Genomic DNA, 26544 nt, shown 5'->3' on the forward strand with positions numbered 1-26544 from the left:
GTCGGAATAAATGAATAAAGAAACAATTGCATCACTTGTGGGGAAGTATTATTGTTGTTGCTGTTGTTGTTGTGGTCTTCAGTCCTGAGACTGGTTTGATGCAGCTCTCCATGCTACTCTATTCTGTGCAAGCTTTTTCATCTCCCAGTACTTACTGCAACCTACATCCTTCGAAATCTGCTTAGTGTATTCATCTCATGGTATCCCTCTACGATTTTTAACCTCCACGCTGCCCTCCAATGCTAAATTTGTGATCCCTTGATGACTCAGAACATTTCCTACTAACCGGTCCCTTCTTTTTGTCAAGTTGTGCCACAAACTCCTCTTCTCCCCAATTCTATTCAGTACTTCATCATTAGTTATGTGATCTGCCCATCTAATCTGCAGCATTCTTCTGTAGCACCACATTAAAGAAAGCTTCTATTCTCCTCTTGTCCAAACTATTTATCGTCCATGTTTCACTTCCATACATGGCTACATTCCGTTCAAATACTTGCAGAAACGACTTCCTGACACATAAAACTATACTCGATATTAACAAATTTCTCTTCTTTAGAAACGCTTTCCTTGCCATTGCCAGTCTACATTTTATATATTCTCTACATCGACCATCGTCAGTTATTTTGCTCCCCAAATAGCAAAACTCCTCTACTACCTTAAGTGTCTCATTTCCTAATCTAATTCCCTCTGCATCACCCGATTTAATTCGACTACATTCCATTATCCTCGTTTTGCTTTTGTTGATGTTCATCTTATATCTTCCTTTCAAGACACTGTCCATTCCATTCAACTGCTCTTTCAAGTGCTTTGCTGTGTCTGATAGAATTACAATGTCATCAGCGAACCTCAAAGTTTTTATTTCTTCTCCATGAATTTTAATACCTACTCCGAATTTTTCTTTTATTTCCTTTACTGCTTGCTCAATATACTGATTGAATGACATCGGGGAGAGGCTACAGCCCTGTCTCATTCCCTTCCCAACCACTGCTTCCCTTTCATGTCCCTCGACTCTTATAACTGCCATCTGGTTTCTGTACAAATTGTAAATAGCCTTTCGCTCCCTGTATTTTACCCCTGATACCTTTAGAATTTGAAAGAGAGTATTCCAGTCAACATTGTCAAAAGCTTTCTCTAAGTCTACAAATGCTTGAAACGTAGGTTTGCATTTCCTTGTTCTTTCTTCCAAGATAAGTCGTAAGGTCAGTATTTCCTCACATGTTCCAATATTTCTACGGAATCCAAACTAATCTTCCCCAAGGTCGGCTTCTACCAGTTTTTCCATTCGTCTGTAAAGAATTCGTGTTAGTATTTTGCAGCTGTGACTTATTAAACTGATAGTTTGGTAATTTTCACATCTGTCAGCACCTGCTTTTTTTGGGATTGGAATTATTGTAATCTTATTGAAGTCTGGAAGTATTAATAGCAATTATTATTACTACTGTTGTTTTTATTCTTACTGCTGTTACTATGATTCTTGTCATTATTATTGTTTTTGGTATTGTTACTATTATTATTATTAATACTTCGGCACATGTGGTGCACTTCCTTTTTTATTCTTCTGTTACGGTTGTTTACGTTTATTCTTTGAAACTGCAAAAGAACTCTGTAGGTTCGCTACTTAAAAAAAAAAAAAAAAAAGAACGAAGCGAAAGCGAACTGCCAATAGAACATTACTATGAACTCCGAACAGTCCTCTTACATGTTAGGATCATGTTATCCCATACAACAATTTCACACGTACTACAGGCACTCATAGTAATGCTTTTACACTGTTCCTTACGTCAGGTGTTACTAATTTCTTATCGCCTATGCACGTTCTCCTAAACGAAAGCACGCAGCACAAATCACAGTGGAGTTTTAATTGATACTCTGTCGATATACAATTCTTGATACCGATCTAACTGCCTGACATCTGGAGGTTTAGGTGTAAGTGTCACTTCACCCGGCCTCCATCGACCAGGTTGACAGGTTAGACTTTTTGTATCAGGGCACTGAATTATTAAAAAAGCCTGTGTATGTTTTCGCCTTACTTAACTACACAAGCGTAGGAAATTTTTCTCATATATGTCTCATATATGTCCCACACGATCTTCAAACAAGAATTTGGCAGCAGATTATTTAGCAGCAGTCAGATACCAACATCTAACTCCTGAAAATCTATGTCGGATGATAATAGGAAGATTGGGTCATCTTTTGCAGCCAGCTTATGCATCAGATCTGACCTCACTTTGTTTCTTCTTGTGGGGCCACGTACAAAGGCTTGTACACGAAACACCTGCCGATTCGGAAAAGGTTCTCCTTACCCTAGTACTTGCTGCCTGATGTTTTCCGTCTAAAATTTATGCATTATGTTTTCTACATCATTGCGAAAAGTTGTATATCACCACACAAACTCTACTGACTTCGCTCCTATTTCAGTGAAGTTAACAAGAAACTTGTTTTGACAAAAATGGTACCCCATTCTATGATTACTTTCTTGTCAGGAACGTGATACAGACAAACGGTTTATGCCGCGAGGTGGGCGACGCAACAGCAGTTGGGCGCACCCTGGTCACGGTCCTCATACAGCAGTCCCGAACACGTGCTGCAGATAGTGTGTCGCAGTAGAGGACATGTTAATGTCGCCTGTTATGGCTCTCCCTTCGTCATGTCTCTACGGAGCGTACTTTGCAGAGTACAACACGTCTCTGCTAACACGGAAGGCGTGCTAGTCGGGGCATCCGTATTAGCACAACATCACATGTCAACTTACCTCTAATTTTCTTCTCACGAAGTTTTTTCAGAGCCACATGGTGTGACCTTACTTAAAGGTAAATACGACGTATAAATTGGCAGTGGTTTCCAATTTGTATTCAGAAATCTCATTGGTGACGATGGTAAACTGAATCTACGTGTTATAATATAGATTCAATGAAAATTAAATATATTTAACTATTTTCGAAACAATATGTGTCACTCCAGTAGGTATATGAAAACACGCTCTTATTCGAACGCAATGTTGTGTCAAAATTTCGAAGCTAAAGGTAAAGAACTTTCGATGATATACGATAAGGAACAAACTAATATTTACCCTTTTTTTGTATAGAGTCGCTGGTCGCGTTTATCTGCTGAAGTCTGGAGTCTAAGCACAGGAAACACTTTAGGGATTTTGATCTGTATTTCATTAATAGGTTGATTCATGTGTAAGTTTTGTGTATATAATGTGTTACCGCCACGCCACAGAAGTCGTCCGACCGATGCTGTTGCGTGTCACAAGTTTACATATACAATTAACAGCCCACTGCAGCAGCTATATTCGTCCATAGTTTTCGTATACGCTTCTGTTATGAGGCCACAACAGCAACAACAACAACAATGGCGGAAGCAATAACAGATTTCCAAGCTCCTCAAACTAATTTACAGATTGATGCACAAAACTACTGTATGACATATAGCCAAATGTCAACACACATACCGAAAAAATTACCTTTTAACCGAAAGTTTCCTCATCGTAAAGAGAAACAAGAGAAATACACTACTGGACATTAAAACTGCTACACCACGAAAATGACGTGCTACAGACGCGAAATTTAACCGACAGGAAGAAGATGCTGTGATATGCAAATGATCAGCTTTTCAGAACATTCACACAAGGTTGTCACCGGTGGCGACACCTACAACGGGCTGACATGAGGAACGTTTCCAACCCATTTCTCATATACAAACAGCAGTTGACCGGCGTTGCCTGGTGAAACGTTGTTGTGATGCCTCGTGTAACGAGGAGAAATGCGTACCATCACGTTTCCGACTTTGATAAAGGTCGGATTGTAGCGTATCGCGATTGCGGTTTATCGTATCGCGACACTGCTGCTCGCGTTGGTCGAGATCCAATGACTGTTAGCAGAATATGGAATCGGTGGATTCAGGAGGGTAATACGGAACGCTGTGCTGGATCCCAACGGCTTCGTATCACTAGCAGTCGAGATGACAGGCATCTTATCCGCATGGCTGTAACGGATCGAGCAGCCACGTCTCGATCCCTGAGTCAACAGATGGGGACGTTTGCAAGGCAACAACCATCTGCACCAACAGTTCGACGACGTTTGCAGCAGCATGGACTATCAGCACGCAGACCATGGCTCCGGTTACTCTTGACGCTGCATCACAGACAGGAGCGCCTGCGATGGTGTGCTATCCGGCCGAGGTGGCCGAGCGGTTCTAGATGCTACAGTCTGGAACTGCGCGACCGCTACGGTCACTGGTTCAATCCTGCCTCGGGCTTGGGTGTGTGTGATGTCCTTAGGTTCGTTAGGTTTAAGTAGTTCTAAGTTCTAGAGGACTGATGACCTCAGAACTTAAGTCCCATAGTGCTCAGAGCCATTTGAACAATTTTTTTATGGTGTTCTCAACGACGAGCCTGGGTGCACGAATGGCAAAACGTGATTTTTTCGGATGAATCCAGGTTCTGTTTAGAGCATCATGATGGTCGCATCTATGATTGGCGACATCGTGGTGAACGCACAATGGAAGCGTGTATTCGTCATCGCCATACTGGCGTATCACCCGGCGTGATGGTGTGGGGTGCCATTGGTTACATGTCTCGGTCACCTCTTGTTCGCATTGACGGCACTTTGAACAGTGGACGTTACACTTCAGATGTGTTACGACCCGTTCAACTGTGCGGCTGGTCCCGGCGGAGGTTCGAGTCCTGCCTCCGGCATGGGTGTGTGTGTTTGTCCTTAGGATAATTTAGGTTAAGTAGTGTGTAAGCTTAGGGACTGATGACCTTAGCAGTTAAGTCCCATAAGGTTAAACACACATTTGAACATTTTTTTCTACCCTTCATTCTATCCCTCCGAAAGTCTACATTTCAGCAGGATAATCCACGACCGCATGTTGCAGGTCCTGTACGGACCTTTCTGGATACAGGAAATGTTTGAGTGCTGCCCTGGCCAGCACATTCTCCAGATCTCTCACCAACTGAAAACGTGTGGTCAATGGTGGCCGAGCAACTGGCTCGTCACAATACGCCAGTCACTACTCTTGATAAACTGTGGTATCGTGTTGAAGCTGCATGGGCAGCTGTACCTGTACACGCCATCCAAGCTCTGTTTGACTCAATGCCCGGGCGTATTAAGGCCATTAATCGGCCAGAGGTGGTTGTTCTGGGTACTGATTTCTCAGGATCTATGCACCCAAATTGCCTGACAATGTAATCACGTGTCAGTTCTAGTATAATATCTTTGTCCAATGAATACCCGTTTATCATCTGCATTTCTTTTTGGTGTAGCAGTTTTAATGGCCAGTAGTGTATAATATCTGTTTCTTCAAAATCTTAATTTTCCGACAGTTCTTCGCCGATTATTTGAAGTTTTGACACAAGATCGCATTCAAATATGTGTGAAAGTATATATATATATATATATATATATATATATATATATATATATATATGGTGTTACAAAAAGGTATGGCCATACTTTCAGGAAACATTCCTCACACAGAAATAAAGAAAAGATGTTATGTGGACATGTGTCCGGAAACGCTTAATTTCCATGTTAGACCTCATTTTAGTTTCGTCAGTATGTACTGTACTTCCTCGATTCACCGCCAGTTGGCCCAATTGAAGGAAGATAATGGTGGCTTCGGTGCTTGTGTTTACATGCGACTCATTGCTCCACAGTACTAGCATCAAGCATATCAGTACGTTGGTTGGTTGTTTTGGGGAAGGGGACCAGACAGCGTGGTCATCGGTCTCATCGGATTAGGGAAGGATTGGGAAGGAAGTCGGCCGTGCCTTTTCAGAGGAACCATCCCGGCATTTGCCTGGAGTGATTTAGGGAAATCACGGAAAACCTAAATCAGGATGGCAGGACGCGGGACATCAGTACGTAGCATCAACAGGTTAGTGATCGTCACGGACGTGGTTTTGCAGTCAGTGCAATGTTTAAAAAAGCGGAGTTGCCCGGTACGTTTGTATTTCCAGAACGAAGGTGTCCCGACAGGAAGACGTTCAAAGCAATTGATCGGCGTCTTAGGGAACACGGAACATTCCAACCTATGACTCGCGACTGGGGAAGACCTAGAACGACGAGGACACCTGCAATGGACGAAGCAATTATTCGTGCAGTTGACGATAACCCTAATGTCAGCGTCCGAGAAATTGCTGCTGTACAATGTAACGTTGACGACATCACGATATGGAGAGTGCTACGGGAGAACCAGTGGTTTCCGTGCCATGTACAGCGTGTGCAGGCACTATCAGCAGCTGATTGGCCTCCACGGATACACTTCTGCGAATGGTTCATCCAAAAATTTGTCAATCCTCATTTCAGTGCAAATGTTCTCTTTACGGATGAGGCTTCATTCCAACGTGATCAAATAGTAAATTTTCACAATCAACATGTGTTGGCTGACGAGAAACCGCACGCAATTGTGCAATCACGTCATCAACACAGATTTTCTGTGAACGTTGGGGCAGGCATTGCTCGTGAAGTCTTGATTGGGCCCCATGTTCTTCCACCTACGCTCAATGGAGAACGTTATCATGATTTCATACGGGATACTCTACCTGTGCTGCTAGAATATGTGCCTTTACAAGGACGACACAACATGTAGTTCATTCACGATGGAGTTCCTGTACATTTCAGTCGAAGTGTTCGTACGCTTCTCAACAACAGATTCGGTGACCAATGGTTGGTAGAGGTGGAGCAATTTCATGGCCTCCACGCTCTCCTGACCTCAACCCTTTTGACTTTCATTTATGGGGGCATTTGAAAGCTCTTGTCTACGCAACCACGGTACCAAATGTAGAGACTCTTCGTGCTCGTATTGTGGGCGGCTGTGATACAATACGCCATTCTTCAGGGCTGCATCAGCGCATCAGGGATTCCATGTGACGGAGGGTGGATGCCTGTATCCTAGCTAACGGAGGACATTTTGAACATTTTCTGTAACAAAGTGTTTGAATTCACGCTGGTACGTTCTGTTGTTGTGTGTGTTTCCATTCCATGATTAATGTGATTTGAAGAGAAGTAAAAAAATGAGCTCTAACATGGACAGTAAGCGTTTCCGGACACATGTCGACGTAACATATTTTCTTTCTTTGTGTGTGAGGAATGTTTCCTGAAAGTTTGGCCGTACCTTTTTGTAACACCCTGTATATATCCTGCATGTAGTTTGCTGGTCTCCCATCGCGCGATTCCCTAAGTGGCGGTTAGTGGAATGCTCACCAGATATATATGGTGGGTGCCGGGGAAATAAAATGCCCGGGGTGGACCAAAACTAGGAACTGCTGCCTTGTAGTGTAATATTGGCTTATCAAAGGCTAAAGGAAGAAAACCTTGAGTAAAAATTACCTGGTCCTCCGGGTTGGGGGTTGTTTATTGGGCCAGCTCCTCACTCACATAAAAGCCTAAAATGCTAAAAAAACTAATAATAATATTCCTCCGAAAAATTGGAACTTTGGACGACGGACTGTCGATGAGAAACGGAAAATGATGTTTGGATGCTGGAATGTGCAAGGTATTTCCACTAAAATTAATGTACTACCTGCAGAGCTTGACACGTTCAACATGGATGTTGTCATACTCTCTGAAACAAAGAAGGAAGGCCAAGGAGAAGAAGAACTGGATAATTATGTACATATGTAGAGTGGGATATCAAAAGCCGTAAGTGCCAAAGCTGGAGTCTCCATTATGGTAAAGAAGTCACGAATAAAAAAAAGAATCACGAATTGGAAATTCGTCAATCAACGTATTATAACTGTAGAAATGACACTATTTGCTAGGGAAGTTGTGATTATTGGCGTATATGCACCAACGAACGACAGAAAAGATAAGGAGGAAGATACATTCTGGGCCACCCTCAGGGAGACTATCGTAAAAATCCCAAGAAGAAAGGAACTGATTATCATGGGAGACATGAATTGTAGAGTAGGAGTTAGAGAATCCGGTAGAATAGTAGGAAAACATGGGGAGGAAGAATATAACGACAATGGGGAACGATTGATTGCAATTTGTGAACAATTTGATCTAAAAATTACAAACACATTTTTCAAACACAAGGAAATTCATAAATATACTTGGCAACAGAACACTGAAGAAATTCGTTCTATAATAGATTATATTATCATTAGGCAAACAAGTAGTTTCAAGGCAGTAGACGTCAGATCTTACAGAGGAGCCCGGTGTGAATCAGACCACTATCAAGTAAAAATGACATCGTTTGGCCATGGAAGAATGCAAGGAATGATACAAGTAACATAAATATAACGAAACAGACTGAGAAAGATGAAAATTTACCTTTTAATATTGACAGTCTACGAGACGAAAGTATCAGAACACACTTTTCTGCCAGGATGGAAAGGAAACTGGTTGAATCATCTGAAGGAAGTACAGAGGAAATATATGACTATATAAAACTACTGTGAAAATCATTGCAACAGAGGTGTTGGGTGAAAAAGGTAGCAACCACAACCGTGCAGCAGAGTGGTGGTCAGAGGAAATAGAGGCCCTCGTTAGAGAAAAACGAAATGCGTTCCTTCAGTGGTTGAATGATAAATCAAAAGAAAGGAGATCAATATACAAGGAAAAGAGGAATGAAGTGATGGAAAAAATAAGGATAGCAAAAAATGAAGCATGGGAAGAATATGTGCCAAGGTTAATAGCAAATTAGGATTTGGGAGAGCAAAATAAGTTTCCTCAGTATTAAAAGGGCTTCGACAGGATACAAAAAGCAAAACCAATCTCCAACTGATAACACAAAAGGAATGGGGAGAGTATTTCCAAAACGTATGAAATAAGACAGAGAAGAATATCTAGAAGAAGGAACAGTGGAAGAAAATGGACATAAAGATGATGAGATCCAGATTTTAGAAAGTGAACTACATCAGGCGTTGAGAGAATGGTAAATCACTGGGACCAGGCAATATCAATCTGAAGTGCTTGAAATACAGTGGAGATAAAACTGTGAAACTGATAACACAGCTCTTCAACAAAATGATACACGGAGATTCAACACCCAACGAGACGAAGCTAGGTTGCATTATTACCGTATTTAAGATGAGAACGTTTGTGAAAGTAATTAAAAGCAAACTGGAATAAAAATTTTAGACCACACGAAGAACAACGTGGTTTCACTGCTGGGAGATTATGTGGATTTTTACATTACGACAGATTTTGGAGAAACATGGGGAAAAATCAAAAAATATAGGATTAATTTTCATAGATTTAGAAAAAGCGTATGATACTGTTCCAAGAAAATTACTTTGGACAGCACTACATAATGCAAACATAAACCCTACCTTCATGAAAATAATGCAACAGATGTATAAAGATAACATTTGTCAAGTGGAAGTTGGTAATAAACTTTCACAGAAATTTAGGACAAGCAAAGGCCTTTCACAGGGCTGTCCCATGTCACCATCTTTATATAAAACCTATATAGATATAAGCCTTAGAACATGGTCTCGTAAATTTAATAGTACGGGATTATAAATATGAGAGATGGAGTTTATTGTTTGCCGATGATCAAGTAATCATAGCACAAGATGTGCAATCAACTAGGAGTAACATACAAAACTTGGGGTTTGAAGATTAGGCCTTATTACAAAAAAAAAAAAAACAGAATACTTGACTGATGATTCAGATACATTGAAGGAAAGAAAATCAAAAAGATAGACACTTTCTATTATTTGGAATCCGTTTTAGAAATCGAGGGAAAATCTGAGTCAGAAATCAATAACAGAATTAGTAGCGGACGGAAGATCATTGGGATGCTTAACTCAGTCTTATGGAGTAGGAATGTAATGAGCAGAACTAAAAAATTAATATGCAAATCCATATTAGAGAGTGTGGTTCTGTATTGAACGGAGACCTGGACAATTAACGTGAAGCACATTAAAAATTACAAGCTCTAGAGATGGACTTCTGGAGAAGATCAGCAAGAATCTCCAGGAAAGAGAAGACAAGGAACATCGAAATAATAAGGAGAGTGGAAATAAAAGAAAGAATATATGACATAATGGATAGGAAGAAATTACAGTGGTACGGGCATGTACTTTTCTCTTTCTTCGATTTACTCTCAATCCGTACTCTGTATACATTACATTGTTCATTCTATTCAGCATATTATGTAATTCTTCTTCACTTTCACTCAGGATAGCAATGTCATCAGGGAATCGTGTCACTGATATCCTTTCACTTTGAATTTTTAATTCCACTCCTGATCCTCTCTTTTATTTCCATCATTGCTTCTTCGATGTACAGATTGAACAGTAGGGGAGAAAGGCTACATACCTCTCTTACACCCTATTTAATCCGAGCGCTTCGTTCTTGGTCGTTCACTCTTATTATTCTCTCTTGGCTCCTGTACATATTGTATGTTACGCGTCTCTCCCTACAGCTCACCATTATTTTTCTCAGAATTTCGAAAACCTTGCACCATTTTACATAGTCGAACTCATTACCTAAGTTGATAAATCCGATTAATACGTCCGCAGCTTTTGGTCTCGTGATAGCGTTCTCGCTTCTCGAACATGAGGTCGCGGGGTAGATTCCTGGCAGGGTCAGGGATTTTCAGTTGCGTCGAGATGACGGGGTGTTTGTTTTGTACTCATCGTTTCATCGTCATTAATGAAAGTGGCGAGATTGGACTGAGCAAAGTTTGGGATTTGTATGTTTTAATTTTACTTTAGTCTTGCTTCCATTATCAACCGCAACATCACAATTGCCTCTCTGGTGCCTTTACTTTTTCTAAAGCCAAACTTATATTCATGTAGCATATTCTCAATTTTCGTTTCCATTCTTCTGTATATTGTTCTTGTCAGCAACTTGTATGCATGAGCTGTTAAGCTGATTGTGCGATAATTCTCCTCTTGTGATTCTTGAACAGAGTATTCGGTATTACTAGCTGAAATTTATTAGAGGACTCAATTAGTCTTTCTCCTCTGTCATTGCCGACCGTGGTGGACGAGCAGTTCTAGGCGCTTCAGTCCGGAACCGCGCGACTGCTACGGTGGCAGGTTCGAATCCTGCCTCGGGCATGGATGATGTCCTTAGGTTAGTTAGGTTCAAGTAGTTCTAATATCCAAGGGACTGATGACCTCAGATGTTGAGTCCTATAGTGCTCGGAGCCATTTGGACAATTTTTTTTCCTCTCTCATTCCCTCTCACGAGCCCATATTCTACGGCAACCATTTCTTCTACTCCTTCCTCTACAGCTGCATTCCAGTTTCCCATGATTATTAGATTTTCATGTACAGTATTACTCTTTCGATATTCTCAAATACATTCTCTATTTCATCATCTTCAGCTTGCGACGTCGGTATGTATATCTAAACTATCGTCATCGGTGTTGGTTTGCTGTCAATTCTGACAGGAACAGCCCTATTACTGAATTGTTCACTGTAACACAATCTTTGCCCTAACTTTCTATTCACAACGAATCCGACTCCCTTCATACAATCTTCTGCTGTCTTTTGATATTACACTATACTCATTTGACCAGAAATCCTTGTCTTCTTTCCATTTCACTTCACTCACCGCTACTACATCTAGATTGTGCCTTTGTATTTCCCTTCTCAGATTTTCTAGGTTTGCTACCACATTCAAGCTTCTGACATTCCACGCCCCGACTCGTAGAACGTTATTTTTGTAGTGGTCATCTCACCGTTGGCAGCCCCTCCCGTAGACACTAATTGGGGACTATTCCGGAGTCTTTTGCTATTGGAGAGTTCGTCATGACACTTTTTGAATTACAGGCCATGTGTTTTGTCGATACACTTCATGTGTCTTTAATGCAGTAATTTTCTTTGCCTTCTGCATCCTCATGCCGTTTATCATTGCTGATTCTTCCACCTTTAGGGGCAGTTTCCTACCGCAAGGGGAAGAAGGTACCCTGAACCTCTGTCCGCTCCTCCGCCCTCTTTGACAAGGCCGTTGGCAGAATGGGGGGGACTTCTTATGCCGGAAGTCTTCTGCCGCCAATGCTGATTATTAATCAAAATTTAAATGGTGGTGTGTTTCGAACCCGCTACCTAAATCGTTTACCTTACTAATCGACGACGCTATCCTTAGACCACTGGTGTATTCAACAAAAGTATTATCAACAACCACTCGCTCGATACCACTCGCGATAATAATATATCTTTGCATAAATCCCTTATGGTGCCTCGTTTTTGTCTTAGAGTGTATCATTCGAAGGCATATTTCAGAATAAATCGTAGACGTCGCTTGTTTCACCACAGCAGTGAGAAACATTCTGCAACTTGACGGGGAAGTTAATTTGGAGCAAAACACGTCATATGGGCATATGCCCTATTGTTGATGGGTTCCGGGATAGATCACATTTATTGTATACTGCTATTTATTTCTGTATTGTACAGTACATTATAAGACTTACACTTGCACAAATATACAATGGTTAGTAAACATTACAAGTGTTTTACAAAGCAACGATTGAAAAATTGATACTATCAAGATATTCACCAGTACGTATTATCATACCCACCACATTACAGCTGTTGTGCAGTTAACAATAAAAGTTCAAATCTCCCATCGTCAGCTTCAACGTTTTTGATCACATTGGAAGAACATGTTCTATTGCTTGCCTGCGTGCCTCTGCTCTCTCGTCAATTATACGAGACAGCATCTCATGTCGTGATATCAACTTTCGCTTCTACATTTCAGACGTTATTCAACCCGATAAACAAAAATCTAATGGCGTAAGGTCTGGCGATCTTGTTGGCATGTTATCTGTGTTATTGTGACCATTCCATTGTTTAGGATAAATTTTTCTTATGTCCATCACACGTCTGGTAGAATGTAGAGCGACTCCGTCCGGTTGGAAGTACAACGCAGACCGCATGGCCAAAGGAACATTCTCAAGGTGATGAACAAAATAATTTTGGAAAAATAAATTAATTATTTCCCGTATTCGCTCATCTAAAATCACTGGACCTATCCACATGTTAGCGATTTGTGAGGCATCGCCGTTTGTCCGCCCTCTTGCACTTGTATTCCTGCTTAAATAGTGATTTGCGAACGACTTGTCCTTGATCAAATTGTTTTTGCGCTTAACTACATGAGCGGTCAGGAGCAGCAATGCACTTTCATTCCTATGCTCGGAAAACCTATCATTACTTGACTATACAAGACTTCTCTATCTTGTTGCCTTTGACTCACGCTAACCTCAAAAACCTGGAGGAGAGACAGTTTTTGCATGGACACAGGCGTGCTAAAGGCGATACAGAAATAGAGTTCGCTGATCCGGCAGCAGTAAACACGGTGCGGTCCAGGTAAGCTTCATATGTATGTGGAGAGAAGAAACCTCTTGAGATCCTGACCTGCTACAGAGGGTCTGGGCGACCACTTGCTGAAAATAACGCTTCGTTCTGTTGCTGGGCAGTACTCCAAAACGCTGATATATTGCTAGAGCTGCGCCTGATAAAATTTCCATTTCAGCTTTACATGAGAAGAACGTTCCGAAAATACATAAATTAATAGAAATCCCAGAATACTTGCCTTGCCGTGAGAATGTAGTTTTAGGCCTTTCCCAGGTGCAAAAGCGTGTTTGTCATTGGCTTTCTGCTATGTAAATTGTTGGGAGGGGGGGAGGGGGACAGCAGGTTCGATTTCAGCCACCTCATTTGAGGGACAGTTAGGCGTATTCGGTGATTAGCCAAATAATGGGCACCGAGAGAAGACACCGCGGCTTGAAGAGCAGGGCGGGAGGGGGGGGGGGGTTCTGGATGGAGACTGATGGACACTTCGCAATGAAAGCTACTCTCAGGACCGCAGTGACTTTGATAAACAGATTTGGACTTCGGCCTTATGCCAAATCGCTGGAGTTCAATTTAGCAGGTCATGGGATTTTCTTACGATCGCATCTGAGACGAAGAGTGCATCATGGAACTGCAGCCTCAACAGCCTGCTCTTTGCCAGCCAGCATTAACGCTTGCTGCAACCACGGTAAGCCTGTACTGAAATGCAATCGATCGACGATAGGAATTTCAACTGTTTGAGGAGATAGGGCTTATTACTATATATTATCTTCCGCAGTCTCTTCCTGCAACATACGCTTCACGTACTTTTTCTCTGTCATGTTAAATTTGGGTGGGTGGTGGGGGGGGGGATTTTAACTAAGCACCACTCATGTATCACCTTTTAAATGATGAATAATTTCTTTGAGATCATGCTGACATGATTATTTTCTTCTCGTACTCAGTTCACGTTCTTGCGTTTTTCAAATATTTTGAAGAAACCATGTTTTCTAATTAAAGTGCTAGTTCTGACAGTAATCGAACATTAATTCATTCAGTATTGTCCAGCAATACTGTGGAGGCAACCCTAGACAATTTTTGAGAACAATTTCCTCTTTGGTTCGTGTTATAAGGACAATGTCTAAAAGATATATTTGTATCTATTATTCATGGATGCTATTAGCAGACGAACTCTGTGATTCAAGTATTTATCTCACCGTTATAATTAAATTGCCAACGCCCTCCAACCATAAACACGTAAGTGAGGCTCCCGGATGAAATCAGGATTTAAATTAACGCTTGCAGCAAGCACCAATATTAGGCTGAGAGTCATTCTCAGTGTTTCATCGAAATGTGCTACCACTTTCTGATATACAACTACAGTACTGACAACTGAATTTATTTGCCTATCAACTAGGGATCGTAACAATCTGGTGACTGTGTTTCTGAATACGCAAGACGTATAGCTCCCCGACCTAAAAAGGAACCCGAAAACTTGTTTCTACTGTAGAATGTAGTTTTTCCTGCGACCATCGATGACTATTGCGCGTGTTGTTAATTCTATTCGTGTAAATGTGGCTTCATCAATGAATAGTATTAACGGCAACAAATGACGATTGTCATGTAACCAGTGACACAAATTCAAGTCATGTGCCTTGTCGCTGGTGTGAAGATTATGGACACGTTGTAAGTGGACTGGGTGCAAGTTTTCCTCATGTAATGTTCGATATATACATGTTCATGAGACACAGACACGTGGAGAAAATAGTCGTGTGCTGGTAGTAAGACTACGCTGTACCATTTCAAAAATTTGTAACTGTTCCTCCACAAGTTGTCGAACTATACCTTCAGAAGAAAATGTAAAATAGGAAGAAGGCCTATTTCACGAATCTGCTGCTAAACACTCTACGATCAGGAATTTGAGGTGTCGAAAAGCGTCTACGGCAACAGATGCACAACCGTCTCAGATGTTGTATTCACCACACCTGAAAAAAACTTCATTAGTGTAAATGTCTAGCATTTTAGCCAGTTAACCGAATCTTCTCTCTGATACACTCTCAATATCTCGCACTACTTCTCTCACAACAAACCAGGGACGAAAAAATTATTCAAATGGCTCTGAGCACTACGGGATTTAACACCTGAGGTCTTCAGTCCCCTAGAACTTAGAACTACTTAAACCTAACTAACCTAAGGACATCGCACACAGCCATGCCCAAGGCAGGATTCGAACCTGCGACCGTAGAGGTCGCGCTGTTCCAAACTGAAGCGCATAGAACCGCTCGGCCACACCGGCCGGCAAACCAGGGACGATTATGCTTACAACGGTAATGACGAAATGACGTCCCGAGCAAAGAGGTTGACAGCAACGACGTAGACTGGGCTTGAATAAAATGTCAAAGAAGTTGAGTGGCGCCATTACCATAGGATATCCGTAATAAAAGTTCCAGTTTCAAGACGCAGTAGGAAAAGAAAGACTCCTGAGAATAAAGTCAAATCTGATGAATATGTTACTAACGCAGGGAGAAACTTCATGGAACACACACACACACACAGACACACACACACACACACACACGCACAATAAAACTGTATTTTACCAATAGATGACGCTTTAGGCAACATAACGTAAATCGTGTTTGCTGTAAATGACAGGTGAATCGCAAAACGACAGCTATGTTTTGAGTTGCACATTGCACCATCCGTACTGTTCAATGTAAATGACTGAACAAGGACGTCAGTAAATAGCAGTGCCACTGCAAGTAAACCCATCCACCATGGCAAGGTCGTACCAGTTCGGATGGGAAAAATTTTTGATTGTCCTGAGGCCAAAAACAGCATAAAATGCTAATTGACACCGGTTTTTAACTGTCGTGAGATTGACCCAAGACATGTTCAATATGCTGTCGACCGTTTTCTGCCACAAGCTGAAATCGAGAAACAGCATGTTTCACAACAGATCGTAATGTCTCGGGGTCACGTTCAGAAAGCGTTGTGCAGTGCTTGCCTTCGATTCAGCTACCGTTCGTAACTGGAGCACTAAATCTTTTAGATAAGACCGCGGTTAGACGTCACACGGATTAAGCTGATCTGGACGGCCAAGGTGTAGGGAAGAGACAGCTGATAATTGTAGAAGTCCCGAAATACCTCTACAGCATCCGCTTCGACGTTGGTACGCAAAAGACTCTCATATCCTTTACCAGTGACGGTACAGGTAAGAAGACCCGCATAACTCATTTCGTCGAAAAAGTACAGCCCTACGATAAACAACACCGATTTTCTGCTGTTCAGTTCTTCAATCTCTTGTATTAACATGTACTAGGAGATGGAAACGAGTATGAGTTTTATCTGCCCGCAGAATGTGCCGTTGCATTTCATTGTCCACTTACACGCTAGCAAGAAATTGCAGAGCGAGCGTTTTTCTTGATGGCAGGTCGGCGGGAACCAATATCTGAACATGGGTCATTTTGTATGTACGGCAATGCAGGATGTTTCATAGAATTTTATGTCCCTTGCTCATAGAAATGTCCAACGTCTGGGCAGCTCCAAGTGCTGTGGCCACGCTTTCCTCTCTCTCTCTCTCTGCCACACTGCACTTCAGAAGAAACTATCTTTTAGAATTTCGTAATGATTTTCTCCCTACTCTTAGCAGACATCGAACCAGCGCCTTTTTTCGTACCCTCGAATGTCCGGAACTTCCCGCGGAGGCAGTCGCGCACGATCACACTTCTCGACAACCAGCTTTACCAGCATTGCGCTGTCCTTCGTGAGGACAATCATGAAGGACGTCTCGGACCCAAATTGAGGACAAACTGTGTGCCGCCGGCCGCGGTGGCCGTGCGGTTTTGGCGCTGCAGTCCGGAACCGCGGGACTGCTACAGTCGCAGGTTCGAATCCTGCCTCGGGCATGGGTGTGTGTGATGTCTGTCGGTTAGTTAGGTTTAAGTAGTTCTAAGTTCTAGGGGACTTATGACCTAAGATGTTGAGTCCCATAGTGCTCAGAGCCATTTGAACCATTTTTGAAACAGTGTGCCGAGAGTTTGTTGATCTACATATTCTGACACTTAGAGTGCCATCTAACGTTCAAATTTTCGTTGCTTTTTCTCGTTTCATGAGGCTTCTCCCTGCGTCAATAATATGCTGTTCACATTCGATGTCCTTCTGAATGGTGATGGCCTTTCTACAATCTTTTGAAGCTGGAACTTTAATTATGGACACCGTGTACATTAGATGTGATCTATCTCACAAACCATTCGGAATGTGGCAAATGAGCTTATTAAGTTTACACCTGAGTGTTGTTAGCGAATATAGTAGCGTAAGTAAGTATGCCACAATTGGCGTCTACCCCCCCCCCCCCCTTCGAGTGCTTTTGTATTCCCCTCCTCTGCCTTCCCCACTCCCTGTCGCATCTGCTCAGCACCCCCCCCCCCCTCTTATGGGTCCTCCATCGGCTCCTTTCCCCCCTTCCCCCCTCCCCCCTTCGTTTTTCCTCTCCTTCCCCCCTTCTTATTTTCCCATCATCTCTCCAGGTTCCCCCCACCTGCCCTCGGCTGTGTTATGTCATATTTGCCAACTTTTTAGTGCAGTGTTCAAGTGAATGTTGAATGTTGTTCGTCTTTCCAAAGTGTTGCGAACCGAAATCATGCTGTCGCTGGGTGTGAATTTTATGTCTCTTGCGAACAGAAACCAGACTGTCGCCATGTTTTTTTAATTGTCTGTCTATTATTTTTCCTGTCTGTATCATATGTATTTTATTAGCATCATCATCCCTTTGTTTCTATGTTTTAAGTTCCACGATTTTTCCGCCATGTTACCATTTAAGTCTCCGATTTTATCACCTGTTTTTATTATTTATTATCTTCCTCTTATGAAAACAAACTCTGTAGGCTGACGAGAGGCATACTAAGCTGCTGCCAGCCCGCCCCCTTCGGGGGAAATCGAAACTCAATAAAGAAAAAAAAATGGCTTCTATTGCAGGAAATAGCGTTACGTCCCCAATATTTTTTGCTGGTATGGGAAATGTGCCACTTGAACAGGGTATTGTTGAACATCTGCGCCTCAATTTGCAGAAGCGAGTGGAGATCGCAGCAAGCACGTTTCGACCCACCGCAATAAAGGCCGCAGGCAGCGAGAAACCCGTTGAAGGACTGAAATGGCATCGGCGGCTGCGGCGGTCACGGTCGAGGCGGTGCGGCCCGGCAAACCCTGCGAGTTCGCTTCGTCGCGACGCAGCGCGGTGCAGCGCCGTAATTTTCAATCACGCCATCGCCCTATTCCGACGGAATGGCGTGACCTGAGACGCGATAGGAAGCTCGTGCGTGGTCTTTTGGGTAATGGGCCTGATAAACTGCGGACTACCTACCCACCACTGCTGCGCTTAGCTTTCTGAAGCCTTCTGTGAACGCGGCAGTCGTAAGAAAAGCAAAAGGTGGCAGTGACCTGTGTGTGTGTGTACACTACTGGCCACATAAAAATTGCTAAACCACGAAGATGACGTGCTACAGACGCGAAATTTAGCCGAATGGAGAAGATGCTGTGATACGCAAATGATTAGCTTTTCAGAGCATTCACACAAGGTTGGCACCGGTGGCGACACCTACAACGTGCTGACATGAGAAAAGTTTCCAACCGATTTCTCAGACACAAACAACACTTGACCGGAGTTGCCTAGTGAAACGTTGTTGTGATGCCTCGTGTAAGGAGGAGAAATGGGTACTATTACGTTCCGACTTTGATAAAGGTAGGATTGTAACCTATCGCGATTGCGGTTTTTCGTATCGCTACATTGTTGCTCGCGTTGGTCGAGATCCTATGACTGTTAGCAGAATATGGACTCAGTGGGTTCAGGAGGGTCATACGGAACGCCGTGCTGGATCCCAACGACCTCGTATCACTAGCAGTCGAGATGACAGGCATCTTATCCGCATGGCTGTAACGGATCGTGCAGCCAAGTCTCGATCCCTGAGTCAACAGATGGGGACGTTTGCAAGACAACAACTATCTCTCGTTCGCACTGACGGCACTTTGAACAGTGGACGTTACATTCCAGATGTGTTACGACCCGTGGCTCTACCCTTCATTCGATCCCTGCGAAACCCTACATTTCAGGAGCATAATGCACGACCGCATGTTGCAGGTGCTGTACGGGCCTTTCTGGATACAGGAAATGTTCGACTGGTGCCCTGGCCAGCACATTCTCCAGATCGCTCACCAATTGAAAACGTCTGGTCAATGGTGGCCGAGCAACTGGCTCGTCACAATACGCCGGTCACTACTCTTGATGAACTGTGGTATCGTGTTGAAGATGTATGGGCAGCTGTACCTGTACACGCCATCCAATCTCAGTTTGACTCAATGCCCAGGCGTATTAAGGCCGTTATTACGGCTTGAGGTTGTTGTTCTGGGTACTGACTTCTCAGGATCTGTTGTTGTTGTTGTTGTTGTGGTCTTCAGTCCTGAGACTGGTTTGATGCAGCTCTCCATGCTACTCTATCCTGTGCAAGCTTCTTCATCTCCCAGTACCTACTGCAACCTACATCTTTCTGAATCTGCTTAGTGTATTCATCTCTTGGTCTCCCACTACGATTTTTACCCTCCACGCTGCCCTCCAATACTAAATTGGTGATCCCTTGATGCCTCAGAACATGTCCTACCAACCGATCCCTTCTTCTGGTCAAGTTGTGCCACAAACTTCTCTTCTCCCCAATCCTATTCAGTACTTCCTCATTAGTTATGTGATCTACCCATCTAATCTTCAGCATTCTTCTGTAGCACCACATTTCGAAAGCTTCTATTCTCTTCTTGTCCAAACTATTTACCGTCCATGTTTCACTTCCATACATGGCTACACTCCATACAAATACTTTCAGAAATGACTTCCTGACACTTAAATCTATACTCGATGTTAACAAATTTCTCTTCTTCAGAAACGCTTTCCTTGCCATTGCCAGTCTACATTTTATATCCTCTCTACTTCGACCATCATCAGTTATTTTGCTCCCCAAATAGCAAAACTCCTTTACTACTTTAAGTGTCTCATTTCCTAATCTGATACCCTCAACATCACCCGACTTAATTCGACTACATTCCATTATCCTCGTTTTGCTTCTGTTGATGTTCATCTTATATCCTCCCTTCAAGACACTATCCATTCCGTTCAACTGCTCTTCCAAGTCCTTTGCTGTCTCGGACAGAATTACAATGTCATCGGCGAACCTCAACGTTTTTATTTCTTCTCCATGGATTTTAATACCTACTCCGAATTTTTCTTTTGTTTCCTTTACTGCTTGCTCAATACACAGATTGAATAGCATCGGGGAGAGGCAACAACCCTGTCTTACTCCCTTCCCAACCACTGCTTCTCTTTCATGCCCCTCGACTCTTATAACTGCCATCTGGTTTCTATACAAATTGTAAATAGCCTTTCGCTCCCTGTATTTTACCCCTGCCACCTTTAGAATTTGAAATAGAGTATTCCAGTCAACATTGTCAAAAGCTTTCTCTAAGTCTACAAATGCTAGGAACGTAGGTTTGCCTTTCCTTAATCTTTCTTCTAAGATAAGTCGGAAGGTCAGTATTGCCTCACGTGTTCCTGTATTTCTACGGAATCCAAACTGATCTTCCCCGAGGTTGGCTTCTACTAGTTTTTCCATTCGTCTGTAAAGAATTCGTGTTAGTATTTTGCAGCTGTGGCTTATTAAACTAATAGTTCGGTAATTTTCACATCTGTCCACACCTTCTTTCTTTGGGATTGGAATTATTATATTCTTCTTAAAGTCTGAGGGTATTTCGCCTGTTTCATACATCTTGCTCACCAGATGGTAGAGTTTTGTCAGGACTGGCTCTCCCAAGGCCGTCAGTAGTTCCAATGGAATGTTGTCTACTCCGGGGGCCTTGTTTCGACTCAGGTCTTTCAGTGCTCTGTCAAACTCTTCACGCAGTATCGTATCTCCGATTTCATCTTCATCTACATCCTCTTCCATTTCCATAATATTGTCCTCAAGTGCATCGCCCTTGTATAGACCCTCTATATACTCCTTCCACCTTTCTGCTTTACCTTCTTTGCTTAGAACTGGGTTTCCATCTGAGCTCTTGATGTTCATACAAGTGGTTCTCTTATCTCCAAAGGTCTCTTTAATTTTCCTGTAGGCAGTATCTATCTTACCCCTAGTGAGATAAGCCTCCACATCCTTACATTTGTCCTCTAGCCATGCCTGCTTAGCCATCTTGCACTTCCTGTCGATCTCATTTTTGAGACGTTTGTATTCCTTTTTGCCTGCTTCACTTACTGCATTTTTATATTTTCTCCTTTCATAAATTAAATTCAATATTTCTTCTGTTACCCAAGGATTTCTACTAGCCCTCTTCTTTTTACCTACTTGATCCTCTGCTGCCTTCACTACCTCATCCCTCAAAGCTACCCATTCTTCTTCTACTGTATTTCTTTCCCCCATTCCTGTCAATTGTTCCCTTATGCTCTCCCTGAAACTCTCTACAACCTCTGGTTCTTTCAGTTTATCCAGGTCCCATCTCCTTAAATTCCCACCTTTTTGCAGTTTCTTCAGTTTTAATCTACAGGTCATAACCAATAAATTGTGGTCAGAGTCCACATCTGCCCCTGGAAATGTCTTACAATTTAAAACCTGGTTCCTAAATCTCTGTCTTACCATTATATAATCTATCTGATACCTTTTAGTATCTCCAGGGTTCTTCCATGTATACAACCTTCTATCATGATTCTTAAACCAAGTGTTAGCTATGATTAAGTTGTGCTCTGTGCAAAATTCTACCAGGCGGCTTCCTCTTTCATTTCTTAGCCCCAATCCATATTCACCTACTACGTTTCCTTCTCTCCCTTTTCCTACACTCGAATTCCAGTCACCCATGACTATTAAATTTTCGTCTCCCTTCACTATCTGAATAATTTCTTTTATTTCATCATACATTTCTTCAATTTCTTCGTCATCTGCAGAGCTAGTTGGCATATAAACTTGTACTACTGTAGTAGGTGTGGGCTTCGTATCTATCTTGGCCACAATAATGCGTTCACTATGCTGTTTGTAGTAGCTTACCCGCATTCCTATTTTCCTATTCATTATTAAACCTACTCCTGCATTACCCCTATTTGACTTTGTGTTTATAACCCTGTAAACACCTGACCAGAAGTCTTGTTCCTCCTGCCACCGACCTTCACTAATTCCCACTATATCTAACTTTAACCTATCCATTTCCCTTTTTAAATTTTCTAACCTACCTGCCCGATTAAGGGATCTGACATTCCACGCTCCGATCCGTAGAACGCCAGTTTTCTTTCTCCTGAAAACGACATCCTCTTGAGTAGTCCCCGCCCGGAGATCCGAATGGGGGACTATTTTACCTCCGGAATATTTTACCCAAGAGGACGCCATCATCATTTAATCATACAGTAAAGCTGCATGCCCTCGGGAAAAATTACGGCCGTAGTTTCCCCTTGCTTTCAGCCGTTCGCAGTACCAGCACAGCAAGGCCGTTTTGGTTATTGTTACAAGGCCAGATCAGTCAATCATCCAGACTGTTGCCCTTGCAACTACTGAAAAGGCTGCTGCCCCTCTTCAGGAACCACACGTTTGTCTGGCCTCTCAACAGATACCCCTCCGTTGTGGTTGTACCTACGGTACGGCTATCTGTATCGCTGAGGCACACAAGCCTCCCCACCAACGGCAAGGTCCATGGTTCATGGGGGGGCAGGATCTATGCACCCAAATTGCGTGAAAATGTAATCACATGTCAGTTATACTATAATATATTTATCCAATGAATACCCGTTTATCATCTTCATTTCATCTTGGTGAAGCAATTTTAATGGCAAGTAGTGTATTTGCCATACATATTCACCTGCTTCCTTCAGATTATACGACAAACAGTGTGTATAATAGATAAGGTGGATAAACGGAAATATAATGAAAAGGCGGATTAGTATGTGTCGACGCAATGGAACGCGATGATTGAATGCACTCACTTTGCAATGCGCAGACGTTGACATTTATTGCAAAATGTGGTGACTGATACAGAAAGGCTGGTGGCATCGAGTTTGTTGTCGAACTGAGTGTTTTTAGATGGACATTTTGTCGTTTTATTCACGCATGTATCAATACCGTAGCCTTATGTGATCACTCCACAGAAGGCCGGAAACGCGTAAGAGTCATTTGCTGCTCAGGATCACAAACAAATTTCGTCTAACGGTTTTAAATGGTCCCCTTTGTTTCGACGTTCAATGCCACAACAAAAACTGCGACCACGTTAAGTGTCCTTAGGGAGGGGTTGAATCGTCCGGCGGTGTCATTAGGGAACAAGGTTGTCGAGAACTTTGTCCGGTTGCCTATAAAACAAGGATCAATCATTTTCGACCGGTAATGTGTGGGAATAAACGGCCCGAGGAAAGGGGTGGTTTTATCGATGCCCTTTGTGCCGCCCCCTACAGTCTTTTCGTGGACCATACGCTAGCGGCAGGGTGTCTTGGTTCAAATGGTTCAAATGGCTCTGAGCACCGTGGGACTCAAAATCTGAGGTCATCAGTCCCCTAGAACTTAGAACTACTTAAACCTAACTAACCTAAGGACATCACACACATCCATGCCCGAGGCAGGATTCGAACCTGCGACCGTAGCAGTCACGCGGCTCCGGACTCAAGTGCCTAGAACCGCATGGCCTCCGCGGCCGGCCAGCGTGTCTCAAATATTTTCTTCGACCACCCAAAAGAAAATCGCTTGATTTAAACGCTGCCCCCCACCCCCGTCACTGAGGCGTCAAAACAAGGGATCAAATGTGCATAAGAGGGGTTGTGACGTCCTTCGCATCGGGTGACACGTCCACTGTCGGGTTGGATAGAGCTGTGAACTGTGGTGCCAATATATCTTAAGGAGCATTACACCTCATATGAACTTCCGACCTGTGGCATTGCTTTGCATGTGTCCACACCTTTCTGCTGGAAGTGTAGCGGAGCCCACGGATGAAGTCGCCACGAAGGTTGTGGGCTACTTTGAGCAAAATTAAAAACTTCAATCTCGCAATGGGAGACAATTTCTGTGTTTCTAAAAAGGTGGTCTTTCAATTGCGTTGCGCGGTGTTTTTCTTCATTTCACGCATGTGAACATTAAATGTACATCTAGTTACGTTCATCTCTACTTACATGACTACTTGCCACATTTGCTGTATTTTTTTCCAGATACTGCAACTACTGAACCAATATTAATGATTACTGCGACATAACATAACTTGCCTCCCTTGAACCATGGACCTTGCCGTTGGTGGGGAGGCTTGCGTGCTCCAGCGATATAGATAGCCGTACCTTAGAAGCAACCACAACGGAGGGGTGTCTGTTGAGAGGCCAGACGAACGTGTGGTTCCTGAAGAGGGGCAGCAGCCTTTTCAGTAGTTGCAGGGACAACTGTCTGGATGATTGACTGTTATGGCCTTGTAACATTAACAAAAACGTCCTTGCTGTGCTGGTACTGCGACTGTGTGAAAGCGAGGGGAAACTACAGCCGTAATCCTTCACGAGAGCTTGCAGCTTTACTGTATGGTAAAATGATGATGGCGTCCCCCATTCGGATCTCCGAATGAGGACTACTCATGAGGATATCGTTATTAGGAGAAAGAAAACTGGCGTTCTACGGATCGGAGCGTTGAATGTCAGATCTCTTAATCGGGCAGGTAGGTTATAAAATTTAAAAAGAGAAATGCTTAGGTGTAGCTAGATATAGTGGGAATTAGAAAAGTACGGTGGTTGGAGAACAAGACTTCTGGTCAGGGGAATACAGGGCTATAAACAAAAAATCAAATAGAGGTAACGCAGGAGTATGTTTAATAATGAATAACAAAATAGTAGCGCTACTACGAACAGCATAGTGAACGCATTATTGTGGCCAAGATAGACCCGAACCCCACGCCTAACACAGTAGTGCAAGCTTATATCCCAACTAGTTCGGTAGATGACTAAGAGTTTGAAGAAATGTATGATGAGGTAAAAGAAATTAATCAGATAGTGAAGGGAGATGAAAATTTAATAGTCATGGGGGGCTGGAATTCGATAGCAGGAAAAGGAAAAGTAGTAGGTGAACATGGACAGGGGGTAAGGAATGAAAGAGGAAGCCGCCTGGTAGAAATTTGCACAGGGCATTACTGAATCATAGCTGACATCTGATTTAAGAATCATGAAAGAAAGTTGTCTACGTGTCCTGGAGACACTGGAAGGTTTCAGATAGATTATATAATGGCAAGACAGAGAATTAGGAACCAGGTTTTAAATTGTAAGACATTTCCAGGGGCAGATGTGGACTCTCACCACTGTAGATTAAAACTGAAGAAACTGCGAAAAGGTAGAAATTTAAGGATATGGGAACTGGATGAACTGAAAGAACCAGCTATTGTAGAGACTTTTAGAGATAGCATAAGGGAATGATTGACAAGAACGGGGAAAAGAAATACAGTATGTAACATCCACTACACTATGTTCTAGCCACAAGATGTTAAAATGAACTAAGTGTACAAACTTCAACAAATATTATCGATGCTACGTATAAAAAAGACTGTATCGTGCAAAAATAACGATAATTATTTCTGTAATAATTTAATTTCTGTGTGAATTAAAACTATTATCAGAGAACTACATTCATAGACAACTACAATTATAATCTTTTTTTTTTGTTATCTGTGATAATTGTGGTTCAATTGTTCTTCCTGTGGTAACCGATGAACTATTCGGACGTGAGCCGTGTGCGGTCTGTAATGAGAAAAACTGTAACTATATTGTTAATTATTATTGGAAAAATGGAGTCGCTATTGTCTAGGCGTGGATTTGTATTTATTTCAGTTGTAATCCAGTCTAATTAATGTTTTGAAGTGTTAATTTTCAGCTACACAATTACGGGCGCAGCCATTAGCGCTAGTAACTTACAGCGGAGTTTACTAGTAGCTGGTATAAAAAATATGAAACATTTTTCATTTAGAATAATTTTAAATGCTAAAGAATAGAGAACAAAAGGCTTAAAGACTTTTATCTGAATATATTAGCTTGATATAAAAGGAATCGAGAATAACGATAGACAAATTGACTATCGTCTGTCTGCCGCCATCTTAGCAAAAATATCTCCGCGGCAGTTTTGGATCGAGAATTTTAACAAACATAAATGTTGTTAGATATAAATGAATGGAAATAAATGTGCACCTGTGGTGGCGAATATTCTTTAAAAGACAGTATTCAATTCAGATTGAATCTTTAAAAATAGTGTTCACAGCACTTTACGTAATATCAATTTATTATTTTC

The sequence above is a fragment of the Schistocerca cancellata genome, chromosome 6 (genome assembly GCF_023864275.1).
Source record: "Schistocerca cancellata isolate TAMUIC-IGC-003103 chromosome 6, iqSchCanc2.1, whole genome shotgun sequence".
In the NCBI taxonomy this organism is placed as follows: domain Eukaryota; kingdom Metazoa; phylum Arthropoda; class Insecta; order Orthoptera; family Acrididae; genus Schistocerca; species Schistocerca cancellata.